Here is a 15,248-nt window from a genome sequence, read left to right as displayed (position 1 = left end):
CATTAGCTCCCTTTCTACGTGCTGGGATCGGGCTACGAACGTCAATAATAATGATGTATACCTGTACTGCTCCACATGAACTGTAATTATAACTTTGTTATTATCGTTTCTTTACATATAACTGCAGCGATTTTTTATTTTGGGTGCATGTTGTGGACTGCTATTGGGATGTATTTACGCAGAGGCTATGTAGCTTCCAGTTACTATGAAACATTTTTCTTAAACAGGACAGCTTGTCACACGAGGAGGGTTACACGATGTACGTCATAAATATCACTTGGTTGCTGCTTCTCGAAGATCGAAATTTTCGATTAATGTATATAGTTTTCACTAAATTCATTGGAAGTCTTTAATTTACTGTCAAAGAAACCGTTACGGCCGAGGTATCCGAGAAAATTCTGTGTAACTTATCAAATGAGGACGCCAACGCGAACGGTGGTCATTTGGGGCGCGGAGGTATCACACCCCATCACTTCCCATCCACAGTATTGAAAGTTGATGCTAGCTAAGCCTGCTGCATGCGCTGCTGTTCTAACCACGAATGGCTCCTGTGTAGTGTAGTCAATACGCTGTAACTGCCAGTTGTGCCCAGATCACACTTACGTGCAATTGTGTGTGCGTTATGTCGGAGCTAGGTGAATTCAGATTTGGGCAAATTGTTGCTTTTCGTATGATGCGTGCTTCCGTAACTAAGGTATCTAAAGTGTTCGGAGCTGTAAGAGGCGTCGTATCGAATATTTATACCACAAACAGAGAAACGGGGAAAATGTCACCGGAAAATCACAAGGCGGCACGTAATTGTGTGTGCTGAGTGAAGAATAATGAGAGGATGAAAGGTGCAAAAGTTACTGCAGAAGTGAATGTGGCACTCGCGAACCGTGTCAGTATCAAAATAATACGAAGGGAACTCGAGAAACTGGGAACTGTAGGGCGGGCTAGAATTCGAAAACCATTCACCTGCGATGCAAATGCCCGTTATGCCGACGTATTAAAACCTTGACTACTGAGGAGTGGAAGATTGTCATTTGGTAGAATAAATCTTCACTATAGCAAACATAGTCGTCTTGCAATATTAAGCAGCAGCTAAGATAATTAAGATAATTCTGGTTGTTCCGTCTCAGCTGCACAATGAGTGATTCACTATGTCACCAAAAGTATCCGGACACCTGGCTGAAAATGACGTAGAAGTTCCTGGCATCCTCCATCGGTAACGCTGGAATTCAGTCTGGTGTTGGCCCACCCGTAGCCTTGATGACAGCTTCGGCTCTCGCAGGTATATGTTCAATCAAGTGCTGGAAACTTTCTTGGGGAATGGTAGCCCATTCTTCACGGAGTGCTGCACTGAGTACAGGTATCAATGTCGGTTGGCGAGGTCTGGCACGAAGTCGGCGTTCCAAAACATCGCAAATGTGTTCAATAGGATTCAGGTCAGGATTACAGGGATGTTATTGTCGTGTAACCACTCCTCCATAGGTGTTCGATCGTGTTGAAAGACGCTCTTTAACAGCGCCATGAAAAATATGACCATGCCGTAACACTACCGCCTCCGAATTCTGCTGTCGACACTACACAGAATGACAGACGACGTTAGCTGGTCATTCTCCATACCCACACCCTGCCTTCGGATCACCACATTGTGTACCGTGATTTGTCACTCCGCACTTCGTTTTTCCACTGTTCAATCGTCCAATGTTTACGCTACTTACATCAATCAAGGCATCGTTTAGCATTTACCGGGGTGATGTGTGGCTTATGAGCTGTCGCTCGACCATGAAACCCAAGTTTTCTCACCTCCCGTCAAACTGCCATAGTACTTGCAGTGGATCCTCATGCAGTTTAGAATTCCTGTCTGATGGTCTGGATAGATGTCTGCCTATTATACATTACGACCCTCTTCAACTGTTGGCGGTCTCTGTCAGTCAACAGACGAGGTCGGACTCTACGCTTTTGTACTGTACGTATCCCTTGACGTTTCCACTTCACTATCACATCGAAAACAGTGGACCTAGGGATGTTCAGGAGTGTGAAAATCTCGTGTACAGACGTATGACACAAGTGACCCCTAATCACCTGACCACGTTCGAAGTCCGTGAGCTCCACGGAGCGCCCCATTCTGTTCTCTCACGATGTCTAATGATTACTGAGGTCGCTGATATGGTGTACCTGGCAGTAGGCAGCTGCACAATGCACCTAATGTGAAAAACGTGTATTTTTGGGGGTGTCCAGATACTTTGATCAGATAGTGTATGTAGTTCTGACAAGGGAAATTCCACACCCTCCTCAGATTTAGTGGTATGTTGGCCCATTGTATAGCCCGTCAGCAAATCAAGCATGGGAACAAGAACAATATGCAATGAACTGTGGAAAAAAGAAGAAAAATTGAAACAGTGAACAGTCCAAACTTAATGTGTGTAGTATCGAGCACTGTTAAAGACTTTCGCGTGGTAGTTGTATGGTCACGGTGTTGGACTGTGACAGAGGAAATCCGGATTCAAATCTCACTCGCTCCCTTTTTTCACAAAGTTACGAACTTCCCGTCTGGTCGTTGACGTACCTGTGCGCTGTATTCAAAATTGTGGATGTGCGGTGGTGTAATGTCAGTTTGCCACAGCGACATGTAATGAAGGGCCTCCAGATGTACGTACCTCCTATTTGACCTACAGAGATACCACATAAAGCAGGCGAGATCACGCATGGACCTCTCACAGAAATGAAAACAACAAATAAACAGTTTGTGAACTATGTTACAGCGAAGGAATTCAAGAGTCAAATCTTCCAAATCGTAACGTAAAGGCGTAACATGTGGTACCTATGTAAATCAAATAGGACGTACTTGTGGAGGTCCCTTCATTGTACTTCGCTGTTGCAAACTGATATACTTACACCACTACGAGTACACGAATTTGAAATATAGTGAACAGACACGTCAATGACGGGAGGGGATGTTCGTAATTAAAAAAAAAAAAAAAAAAGCAAGAAAAGGAACTCTGAACGGAGGGAGATTTGAACCCTCATCTCCCCTGTCGCAGTCCAGCACCGTGACCATACAGCCACCACATGACAGTCAGTAACGGTGCTCGATAATGCAAATATTTCATTTTGACTGTCCACTGCTTCTTGTTCTTTTTCCCACAGTTCAGTACACGTTCTTACTGTTGTCATGCTTGATCTGTGTTCAGTTTTAGACTGGCTGTCCAATGGGCCAACGTACTACTAAATCAGAGGGGGGTGCGATTGGGAGATCATTAGTCAGTGGACACGATGGGTAACTGACGCAAATACTTAGATCTAAAGAGCATCCAGAGCGATCGAAAAATGTGATATGATTTTAAAAATGCGCAACTGAGACGGAACAAAGAAATGAGACTTATCTTAACGAATGAGTCTTGTTTCACTCTGTTTTAAATTTCTGGCTGAATTTACGTGCCAAGAATAAAAACTGTGACGTGGGCAACCATATCTGAGTTTAAAATGGGGGCCATAGATACTCTGCTAGTTCTCATTACCGCCAAAGATTATGTGACCATTTTGGCTGGTCAGTTCCATCCTACGATAGAATGTTGTGCTGCTCTAGTATTAGTCTCAGTGGTAGGAAAGGGGAATTTTGTTGAAAAATTCAGTAAAGGCGCCGTTGGGGAATGAAGTCTGGTGCCGCTGGCAGTGTGTGGCAATAGTCGGCAGCCAGTAGACCAGGCACAGTAAACATGGAGCGGAGCTGTAGCAGCGTATTGCACGTTCGATTAGTTTCGAGTGGAGCAACAGCGAGGCAGGGAACTGCAGTGTTGCTTTACGTTACTGCGATGTATGATGTGAGGCAGTAAGCAGAGCCAGAGTTGCTGACGTATGAGAGTTTACCCATGCCATACTTTCTGTCTCTCTCTAACACTACGTCAGAAGTGAGGGGAAAAGCAGTATCAATAGTCAGGCACTTTTAGCTTCAGCGGGTTTGTACCAGGTCAGTTGAGAGTCGGGTCGGACCTGTGCTGGTCTACGCTTATAGGGGCCAGTCTGGCAGTAAATATTCTGTGTAAACCTGTACTTTGTTCCTTTGTACTTGTTCGGGCTATATTCCGCCTCTGGGGACACAACACCGGTGTTGGACGGAATGGCAGCCGGGTACTGGGAGATTGCACGGTCTGCCTGAAGGGGAGCAGTGACAGTGGTCTGCAGCGGGTCCAGTATAGGCCAGATTCGCTTCCCAACTGGCGTACTGTTGTCCGGGAGAGGCATACACCGCGAGAGGCGCGGTAGTAGAGTGCTGCAATGCTCAGTGTTTGACCGGTCACAGCTCGCCTGTTGACGGGGGCACCGAGCCGCTCGTGTCCGGCCCCACACGACTCGGCTCCGTCACGTACTCGCCCCATGTCTGTTGTCCGGATTCCGGACACGCGGATAACCGAGCATGGCCGGTCACCGCTGACGTCTCACCTCGCCTCGCCCCGGCTCGCTGCACTGTACTGTACTGTACAAATCCAACGCCTCTCTCTCTCTCTCTCTCTCTCTCTCTCTCACACACACACACACACACACACAGTTTGTTTATCTCTCTCTCTCTCTCTCTCTCTTTTAATACAAAAGTAACATTTCCAAGAACGGGTACGTGACGCAGCTAAATTCATAAAGCACCTGGAAAGTAAAATGATATTTCAATACAATCGCGGATAGAAACGAGTCTCATTTCCAAACAAAAGATATATTTTTCCTTTCATTTATAGGAAACATTAAATAAGTGCTTTCCCCGTAATCTAGAAGACAACCGTCTTCATAAATAAAGCACACAAATAACATTAAACATTTACAGACGTAACTTGTCACAATTCTCAATTGTTTACAACATAAACAAAACAATAGTTATTGTTGATCAGCAGTAAATCACTAACGCGTTCCGGATTTAATTGGCTGCGGCAATTTGTTAGTAACATGTCGGCTTTACTAAAGCACCCTTCACTAGGTGCGCTTGTTGCTGGGATACATAAAATACGTCTTGCAACTGCAGCCGAATCTGGCAGATATGTTTCATGTCTGCTCCACCACTTTAAGATGTCATCATCATCTCCGGGGGGCATTAAAATGTACAGATCTATTTCATCTGCTGCGGATGATCTGTTGTTCCTCCATTCCTTGAAACGATCTCTCTTTCTGGGTGGTGATGACACAGTACTTGAAGGATCTATGATAATAAACAAAAGAGACAAGTAATACAGAATTGATATCGAAATCATCGAAACGTTCCCATAAGAGACCGATGACCTCGCTGTTTGGTCTCTCCCCCCAAACAACAAGACCCCCGTTCCCATAAAAACGAGATGTTTTACGTTAATGAAATATTGTACGAGTCACAACATTCCCGTTTCTCTATAATACACTTCCCGCTAACTATGCAAAAACGATTATGTTAATGATTGCATGTTGTACCTGCATACGTAGCACACATTTGTCGCACATTGCTAAGAATTTCCCGCTTTTCACTTATTTCAAGCATATTAAAATCACGGAAGGACGGCCAAAGAAACGATCTTTGTGAGGTTTCTTGCAACTGTGTTTCTTTAAATGAGTGGTTCCCGACTGGAAAAACAATAAAGTGGAGCTTTTTATGTACGATACGTACCCAGTAGACGCACTGTTTTCATCTAAAACCAACAGAAATGTACTCCATACTTGGCTTTTTAGACCTTCCCGTTTCTTTAATGTGTAAACGTTGATTTAAATCTTACGTCTTACTGCACTGGCTTCCTCGCGCTGCATGATTACAGAGAGAGAGACACCACAAATGAGAAGCCCGTACTGGCTGCAGTGTCACGCTGATAATAACAAGTGTAAATGTGTTTGAAGTTACGTGCCCCGTACTCAGTCACGGCTTCTATGCTCGGTCACAAGAACTAGTGCGGGTAGCCTATCCAGTTAGGGTGTGCTCGCCCCTCCTCGTATTTTGTGCTCGCTTACTCGGTCATGCAGGACCCTACGCGGCAGCGCTGCAGCAGCGCCAGAGACGGCGGCGGATGTTTCCAACTGGCAAGCACCACTATCGGCTAGTTGCGGCACAGCATCCAGGAGGGCACGGGTTCGAGTCCGGTCCTGTCCGGGAAGCAGCAGCGGCTGAGGACCACGGGTAACCAGTACAACCACCTTCGTCGCACGGTTGGGCAAAGCAAGCCAAACGGCGCGGTGGGCGGCGGGGACCAGGGACTGTAAGTTTCCGTAATCACGGGCAATGGAGCGGCACCAGTTGCTACGCCTCGGCGGGTGGCGACTGGGTGAGCGCGGCTCCCTTCCATCATTGGGCAGCCTTGATAATCACAGCAGCGGTGTCGGCAGTCCAGGAATACTGAGATAGCCAGACTCGCGGAACAGTGCGCGGGCAGCGCGCACACATTACACTTCTGTAAACTAGCTGAATAATGAAGTACTTACGAATACCGCTGTATCACTCAGCACTGCCACTTGCTCGGTCTCCTGACGAAATACGGTGTGGTGGATCCCGGCTTCATCACGTCCATCTGGAGTCCCAGGTTCGACCACCGACTGACCCCAAGTGTCTGTTCCCTAATGGTGGTGTTCCAAGACGACAGGGTCCCTGTTCACACAGCTCGAATAGCCCTGACCTATCTTTCTGAGCACAAGGATGAATTGTCGGATCTCCCCTGGCCGCCACAATCATCAGATCTCAAAATAATTCAGGTTTTGTGGGCTATTGTGTAGAGTAAGACGCATGATAGCTGTCCACCTCCACTAACGTTACTTGAAATTGCAGCCATTTTGTAGCAGACAGGTATAAGATTCCCTTACCTAAAGCCATACAGGACCTGTATTTAACATTTCCTAGGGGAGTGGAAACCGTTAAGGCATATACGGCATATGGTGCATTAGTAGTATCTCCGTATTTTAATCCACACTCCACGTACATGTCGAAGCCTTGAGCCTGCTGGGTCACTTTTGTTGACAATTCTCGCTAACTTGAGGCGTGTCCAACCATCTACCGCTACCACTACAGGCCGTCGACCACTATAGCCACCTTGTCTGTCTGGCACGAACTACACTACTGGCCATTAAAATTGCTACACCAAGAAGAAATGGAGATGATAAACGTGCATTCATTGGACAAATATATTATACTAGAACTGACATGCGATTACATTTTCAAGCAATTTTGGTGTATAGGTCCTGAGAAATCAGTAGCCAGAACGACCACCTCTGCCCATAATAACGGCCTTGATACGCCTGGGCATGGAGTGAAACAGAGCTTGGTTGGCGTCTACAGGTACACCTGCCCATGCAGCTTCGACACGATACCACAGTTCATCAAGAGTAGTGACTGGCGTATTGTGACGAGCCAGTTGCTCAGCCACCATTGACCAGACGTTTTCAATTGGTGAGAGATCTGGAGACTAAGCTCGGCAGGGCAGCAGTCGAACATTTCGTGTATCCACAAAGGCCAGTACAGGACCTGCAACATGCGGTCGTGCATTATCCTGCTGAAATGTAAGGTTTCTCAGGGATCGAATGAAGGGTAGAGCCACGGGTCGTAAAACATCTGAAATGTAACAGAACTACTAAATATGTCCATTACCTACCACAGCCTAACTAAGAATCTATCAATCTGCACAGAGGCAAAGATTATACCACAAGAAACTAAAAAATGCTTTAACAGTAATGTAACTTGCTGTGGCTCTCAAGTGCCCATCGATAACTTACAAATTCAAAATGACATGCCCACCTTACATGTTTAAAGAATCTTTTTGCCCCTTTTCAGCCTGTATGTATTCATAAATAATTAATTTTATGAGTTTTGTGGTGAACGAACGCGGCTCCGTACACTTCTTAGAAATTGGACCATCAGTGCTCCGATCACAGTATCTTATTTTTTCGATGGTTAGCAAATGCAAGAAGGTACCTATCTTTTGTCCTCGAATCGTGTGATCACTATTTAGACCATGTGTAGCTGTAAAAAATTATAATATTTTTTTTAAATTGCTTGCACTGAAAACGTTGTAGCAAACTGCTGCCTTTGTATCTCCTACAAAGACATTGTTTTGATGTGAAACCATGTCACGCTGACAGCAAACAGAAACCTTTTGGAACTCCAAATTTATAATACCGTAAAAATGAAAATACATATATTTTTCAGGCATATTATAAGTAAACTTTGTTTTTCAAGAACTTATTAGTCATTTTCAGATGTGTGAAACGGCAAAAAGTGGAAAAAATCATATTTATATCATGCTCTGAGCAAAACTAAACCAAACGGTATATGTTACAGCCTGTCGTCTGCATGTTATGGAAATATCTGGAGAATTCACTACTGACAGTTATGCAAATATTATAAATACTATTACAATAAGGAAGATACATAACAGCGCGGAATATACTATGCATTACTAAAATGATTTTAATAAATTTGAGGTTGTTCATCAATACCACAAAAGCTGAATATAACACACAGCACTCCCGTGTGTTACTGTGCTAATTATTACATTCTATGAATACTTACAAAGAAATATTGTTCCTACATGAATCTTTAATAGAAGAATAATACATAAAATATGACGTTTGTGTTAATGCACATGTACTGTCATGAGAGCAGCATGGTGCATCACAACTCACGTTTCATACAATGCAGGTGGTGCATGGACAGCATTGAAGCTGAGGTGTGCGATATGTCTGTCTATTTTCTGCTGCTGTCGATTTTTGTGTATTTTATTTGTTCTGTTGTTGAGTATCGTTGAGTGTTTCAAGAACTCTGGTTAGTTTATGCTGACTGTTGGTAACTGGTTGCATTCGTTGTTCGAGTCCTTATCTGCTTGATTCAGAGGTCAAACGGAATACACAAAATGTAATTTGTGTGTTGAATCGTGAGTATATAGGCCGAAAACAACGGTAATTCCATGATTCAAATGAAGAGACTGCAAGCATGTGTGTGTGTGGCAGTCAAATGGCAGGAAATGCTACACAATTTGTGTAAAATTAGCTACAAAGTATGTGACACACTCAGGTCAGACTGTTTTATACATAGAATTAAGATGACAATCCCTGTATGATCAAATAATGAATATTAAGTTCTTAACATGTTACATACAATGTAACTAATTTCGAAAGGACAATAATAAATCGCCTGCTAAAGTTTTCACAACTGACATTTCAGTAGTGTGTCCAAAAGGAAATAAAATAACATTTAAGTAGCGAAACGATAACTACATCTCCTAATAATAAGAAAATCATCAGTTTCATGATAGCGGCTTGATTATAGAAAGTCTTCAATTAATATGTGTAATGTAAAGACTACTTCTCTTCTGTCTTTAATTTCTGTGATAGTAGTAGTACTTTCATTCATCTGTAGATCTCTTTTTAGAAGGATATAGTACATTTCTGGTGAGGTCTGGAGAGATCCTCTCCTGGAACTGCAGGTTATGTAGCAAGAGTAAATTGATAGAGGAGCAGGAGCGTAAGATCTGTGCCCTTCAGGCGCAGTTGAAAAACACACAGGAGGAGCTAGTTAGGATGAGGAGGGAGAAGGGGGTTGGGGAATGGGACATGGCTGTTAGCAAGAGATCTGCTAGGAGAAGGAGATTTTCAGATAGTTTTACTACTGGTGTTTGCAATAGATATGAACAACTGTCTGAGACTAGTGGAGAGGAATCTGTAGCAGCTGTAGATGTAGTAAGTATGCAGCAGACCTCAGCAGTTACGGTGGCTAGGACAGTTGCAAACTCTAAGAGAAAGAAGAACGTTCTGCTGTTAGGTAGTTCTCAGAGGTGTAAGGCAGCAGTTGCAGGACGTATTAGGGAGTGAGTACCAGGTCACCAGCATTGTGAAGCCTAATGCAGGATTGGCTCAGGTGACTGTTAACATAGGGGGGTTATGTAGGGATTTTACTAAAGAGGATCAGATAGTGATTGTGGATGGGGCTGGTAATAGTATTGATAGGGATGGGGAGTATGACACAGATGGTGACCTGGAAAAGATAGCCACTCAGACTGCCTACACGAATGTGCTTTTCGTGGAACTGTTTCAGCGTCACGATCGGCCTCATCTTAACACAGCCGTCAGGAGTAATAACATGAGTCTTAGGGGTGTGCTGATGACAGAAGGCATTAGTCACAATTCAGTGGTGTCGGTGGATTCTATCAGCAGGACAGGTTTCACTAGACATGGCCTGCACCTCAACGGGTATGGAAAGGGGAGGTTGGCAAAGCTTATAGGTGACAGCATAGGTAAGGGTGATGGGATCACTCATGGGAAAGTTACTGTACTAGTGGGTGTTAGAGATGCACCTTTTTTAGAATGAAGCCAGCTGATAGGTATCCCTGCTTAAAGGAAATCTCTCTAACAAAGAAGCCACTTTCGACAAAGCTTAGGTATCCGAGTAATAAGGGAATTAGTATATTTCATCGAAATATACAAGGTATTAGAGATAAAGTTAGTGAACTTCTTATAGATGTTGACTCTGAAATTATTGGTATATATTATTCTTTTTTTCTTAAATAAGGAGATAAGTCAGAGGCTCCCTTTACCAGGATACAGGTTGGCTGTCAGCTTTTCTAGGAGCTCTTTGTGGTGTGCAGGAGCAGCTGTGTATGTGAAAAACGGTATCCAATTTGAGTCAATTGATGTTTCAAAGTACTGCACTGTAAAAGTGTTTGAATGTTGTGCAGGTGTGGTTAAATTTAGTGGAGCTAAACTTCTAATTGTTGTCATTTATAGATCCCCAGACTCCGATTTCACAACATTTTTGCTAAAGCTAGAGAAGGTTCTTGGTTTACTTTATAATAAATACAAAAAGTTAGTTACATGTGGTGACTTCAATATTAATTATATAAGTGACTGTGCAACGATAAGGATGCTGGTAGACCTCCTTAATTCAAATAATCTTATGCAAACCGTATTGTTTCCAACGAGAGTGCAAGGGAACTGCAGAACAACTATAGACAACATTTTTGTTCATTCCTCATTGCTAGAAGCGCATTCTGTTAGCAAAAAAGTGAATGGCCTTTCAGATCGTGATGCACATTGTTTAACTGTAAAAGATTTTTGTGCTGCAACACATGTTAAATATAGTTATCAACTTTTTAGAAAAGCTGATCCAGTGACTGTAGAAACCTTTGTAAACCTTATCAAGGAACAAGAGTGGCAAGATATTTATAGTGCTGATACAGTAGACGATAAATATAATGCTTTCCTCAAAACTTTTCTCGTACTGTTTGAAAATTGCTTTCTGTTAGGACGTTCAAAACAGGGTACTAGCACAAACAGGCAGCCTGGGTGGCTGACTAGAGGCTTAAGAATAGCCTGTTGAACAAAGTGGCAATTATATCAAAACATTAGAAACAGTCAAAATCTAAATGCAGCAGCCCATTGCAAACAGTAATGTAAGGTGCTTAAAAAGTTATTAGGGAGGCAAAAAGTATGTGGCATGCACATAGAATAGCTAAGTCTCAGGATAAAATTAAAACCATATGGTCAGTCGTAAAGGAAGTGACTGGTCTGCAGAGACAGGACGAGGATATAGAATCAGTGTGTAGTGGGAATATCCGTGTTACTGATCAGTCGCATATATGTACGTATTTAATAATCACTTTCTGAATATAGCAGGTGAACTAAAGAGAAACCTAGTCCCAACAGGGAATCATATAGCGCTCATAGAAAAAAGTGTTCCGAGACTGTTAACTGAAATGCTCCTCCATGATACTGAAAAGAAGGAGATTGAATTAATAATTAAATCACTAAAGACCAAGAACTCTCATGGATATGACGGGGTATCTAGCAGAATACTGAAGTATTGTCCTATGTATGTTAGCCCAGTACTTAGCCATATCTGTAACTTTTCCTTTACGAGTGGTCGGTTTCCTTATCAATTAAAGTACTCGATAGTGAGGCCACTTTATAAAAAGTGAGACAAGGATAATGCTGACAATTATAGACGTATTTCTATGCCATCGGTGTTTGCTAAAGTTATCGAGAAGGTTGTGTATACAAGGTTACTGGAGCATTTAAATTCACATAATTTTCTGTCAAATGTAAAGTTTGGTTTTAGAAATGGTTTAACAGCTGAAAATGCTATATTCTCATTTCTCTGTGAGGTTTAGGATGGATTAAATAAAAGGCTGCAAACGCTAGGTGTTTTCTTTGAATGAATGAAGCCTTTTGACTGTGTTGACCACAAAATATTACTGCAGATGTTGGACCATTATGGAGTATGGGGAGTAGCTTACAATTGGTTCGCCTCTTACTTTAAGAACAGAAAGCAGAAGGTAATTCTCCGCAATTTTGAGAGTGGTAGTGATGTTCAGTCCCAATGGGGCACTGTTAAGTGGGGCGTTCCCCAGGGGTCGGTGCTGGGGCCACTGCTGTTTCTTATTTATATAAATGATATGCCTTCTAGTATAACAGGTGATTCAAAAATATTTCTGTTTGCTGATGACACCAGCTTGGTAGTTAAGGATCTTGTGTGTAATACTGAAACGTTATCGTGTAATGTAGTTCATGAAATAAGTTCGTGGCTTGTGGAAAATAATTTGATGCTAAATCACAGTAAGACTCAGATATTACAGTTTCTAACCCACAATTCAGCAAGAAATTATATTTTGATCAGACATAATGGGCATATTATAAGCAAGACGGAACAGTTCAAATTCCTAGGCGTTCGGATAGATAGTAAGCTGTTTTGGAAAGCCCATGTTCAGGATCTTGTTCAGAAACTAAATGCTGCTTTATTTACCATTACAACAGTATCTGAAATAAGTGATATTTCCCATATATTCATACGCTTATGTCATATGGTATTATGTTTTGTGGTAATTCTTCTGATTTAAAAAGGGTATTTTTGGCTCAAAAACGGGCTGTTCGAGCTATATGTGGTGTAAGTTCGAGAACCTCTTCTCGACCTCTATTCAATAGTCTGGGAATTCAGACATTGCTCTCACAGTATATATTTTCTTTTATGTCGTTTATTGTTAACAATATTAGCTTATTCCCAAGAGTTAGCAGCTTTCACTCAGTTAATACTAGACAGAAATCAAATCTGCATGTGGAATGCACTTCCTTGACTCTTGTGCAGAAAGGAGTGCACTATTCTGCTGCATCCATTTGCAATAAGCTACCACAAGAACTCAAAAATCTTAGTAGTAGCCCACACGCTTTTAAGTCTTAACTGAAAAGTTTCCTCATGGCTCACTCCTTCTATTCTGTCGAGGAGCTCCTGGAAGAGCAGAAAAATTAAGCACATTCCAGTGTTACATTATTGATTTTCTTTATTTCAACTTATGAATTGTCGCCTGAATACGTTTCTTGTATTTCGTTTCATATGTTTCTACTATCGTGTTATAATTTCATGTATTCACTCGTTCCACGACCATGGAGACTTCTCCTTAATTTGGTCCCATCAAACAATAACAAAATAAATAAAATATCAAAGTATTTACAAGTTAATACCAATTTACAATAAGCTAATTCCTATACACATACATTTCAGACTTCTAGTTAGATTCAGTCATTAGATTTACTCCTGGTATACAATACTTTAAGAAAACTTATTACAGAATGCAGTTCCGCACTGTTAACTCATATCTGACTATCAGCCACTGCACACATTATTCAAACCTTGTTACATAACACTTCACTCACTACACACACAATGCATACACACACTGTTGATCTCTGGACCATTTTCTGTACTGTAACTTCCCATTTGCAATCCTGAAAAACTGACTCACGTCCCTCTATAATGAGTGAGACGTTAAGCTACGACAGAGGAAGAGGTGTTAGTATTGTGTTATGCGTAGCTTGGGGGTAAATATTTCTAGAAAAGGAAAAAAGAAGGAAAAACACAGTGTGGAGATCGTTTGTGGAATGTTGGATGTTTGATAATCATTATTGTTTAGTTATTGGTATAATTTTTTTTTCCAAACCCCTAGTCTGTTTTATCTAAGTAGTCCTTCAATGTATAAAACGCATTGCATAAGAGGTACGTTTTAGCTGCCTTTTTAAATAAGTGTATTTTTGCAATTTCCTTAATATCTTTTGGTAATTTATTGTACAGTTTTATTCCTTGGTTGAAAAAGCTGCTTTGAGTTTTATGTTTATTTTTTCTCAGTAAATCTAAGTTGAGTTTAGCTCTTGTTCCATTGACATGGACAAAGGTGTTTGTGCAGTAATTACCAATGCTATTTTTGATGTGTGCAACTGACTGGTAAATATAATCACATGGAGCAGTTAAAATACCCAGTATTTTGAACAGATCCTTACAATGAGATCGACTGTTATTTTTGGTTATTATTCTTAAGGCTCTTTTCTGGAGTTTGGAAATTTGTGTTCGTATTTTGTGTATTTGTTACCCAAAAAAGTATACCATAGCCTAGAAGTGAGTGTACATATGAATAGTATGTAACTAATAGGCACTGCATGTTACACAATAATGACAGAATTCTAAGGGCATAACATGCTGATGATATTCTATTTGCAAGTACCTTTGTGTGTTCATACACTTCAATTGAGAATCAATAATCATTCCAAGAAATTTTTCATCTGTAGACACAGTATGTAGAGGTGCCATCTACATTTATCTTAAGATTGTAATTTTTTCTCTTCAATCTGAAATTTATGGCGTCAGTTTTCTTTACGTTCAATGTCATTTTATTGCTTATCGACCAATCATAAACTTCCTTGAGAGTTTCATTTGCTTTTTCTGTAAGGAGTTATCTTGTTTCCTCAGTGACTATAATGTTGCTGTCATCAGTGAAGACAGTTTTTTTCACCATGAGTATTACTACTGGGAGAGTCATTGATGTATGTCAGGAATAGTATAGGTCCTAATATGCTACCTTGCAGAACCCCTGTGTTAATGTACTTTGGTTCTGATAGGTGTTTTACTAAATGTTTATTGGAAGTATGTGTTATCTTTACTCTTTGTACCTTATCTGCTAAGTATGATCGAAACCAGTAATTAGCTACCCTCTTATTCCTAATACTTTTAATTTATTTAATAGGATGTTTTGGTTGACTGAATCAAAGGCCTTAGAAAGATCAAAAATATGCCTGTGACACAGTCATCTTTATCAACAGGATCAAGTACAAGTTTTTTGAATTGTACTATCTGACTCTGTATTATTGCCACTTTGCAAACTAAACTGTGACTCGCGTAAAGGATTCTATTTATTCAGGTAATTCATTAATCTGTCTTTCATGATTGGTTCTATTATTTTTTAGAATGGTGACAGCAGGGAAATGGGCCGGTAATTTTCTGTGTTTTCTGCATT

Source organism: Schistocerca piceifrons, chromosome 4 (genome assembly GCF_021461385.2).
Source record: "Schistocerca piceifrons isolate TAMUIC-IGC-003096 chromosome 4, iqSchPice1.1, whole genome shotgun sequence".
NCBI lineage: Eukaryota > Metazoa > Arthropoda > Insecta > Orthoptera > Acrididae > Schistocerca > Schistocerca piceifrons.
The sequence above is the reverse complement of the archived record's forward strand: the minus strand, read 5'-3'. Positions refer to the sequence as shown.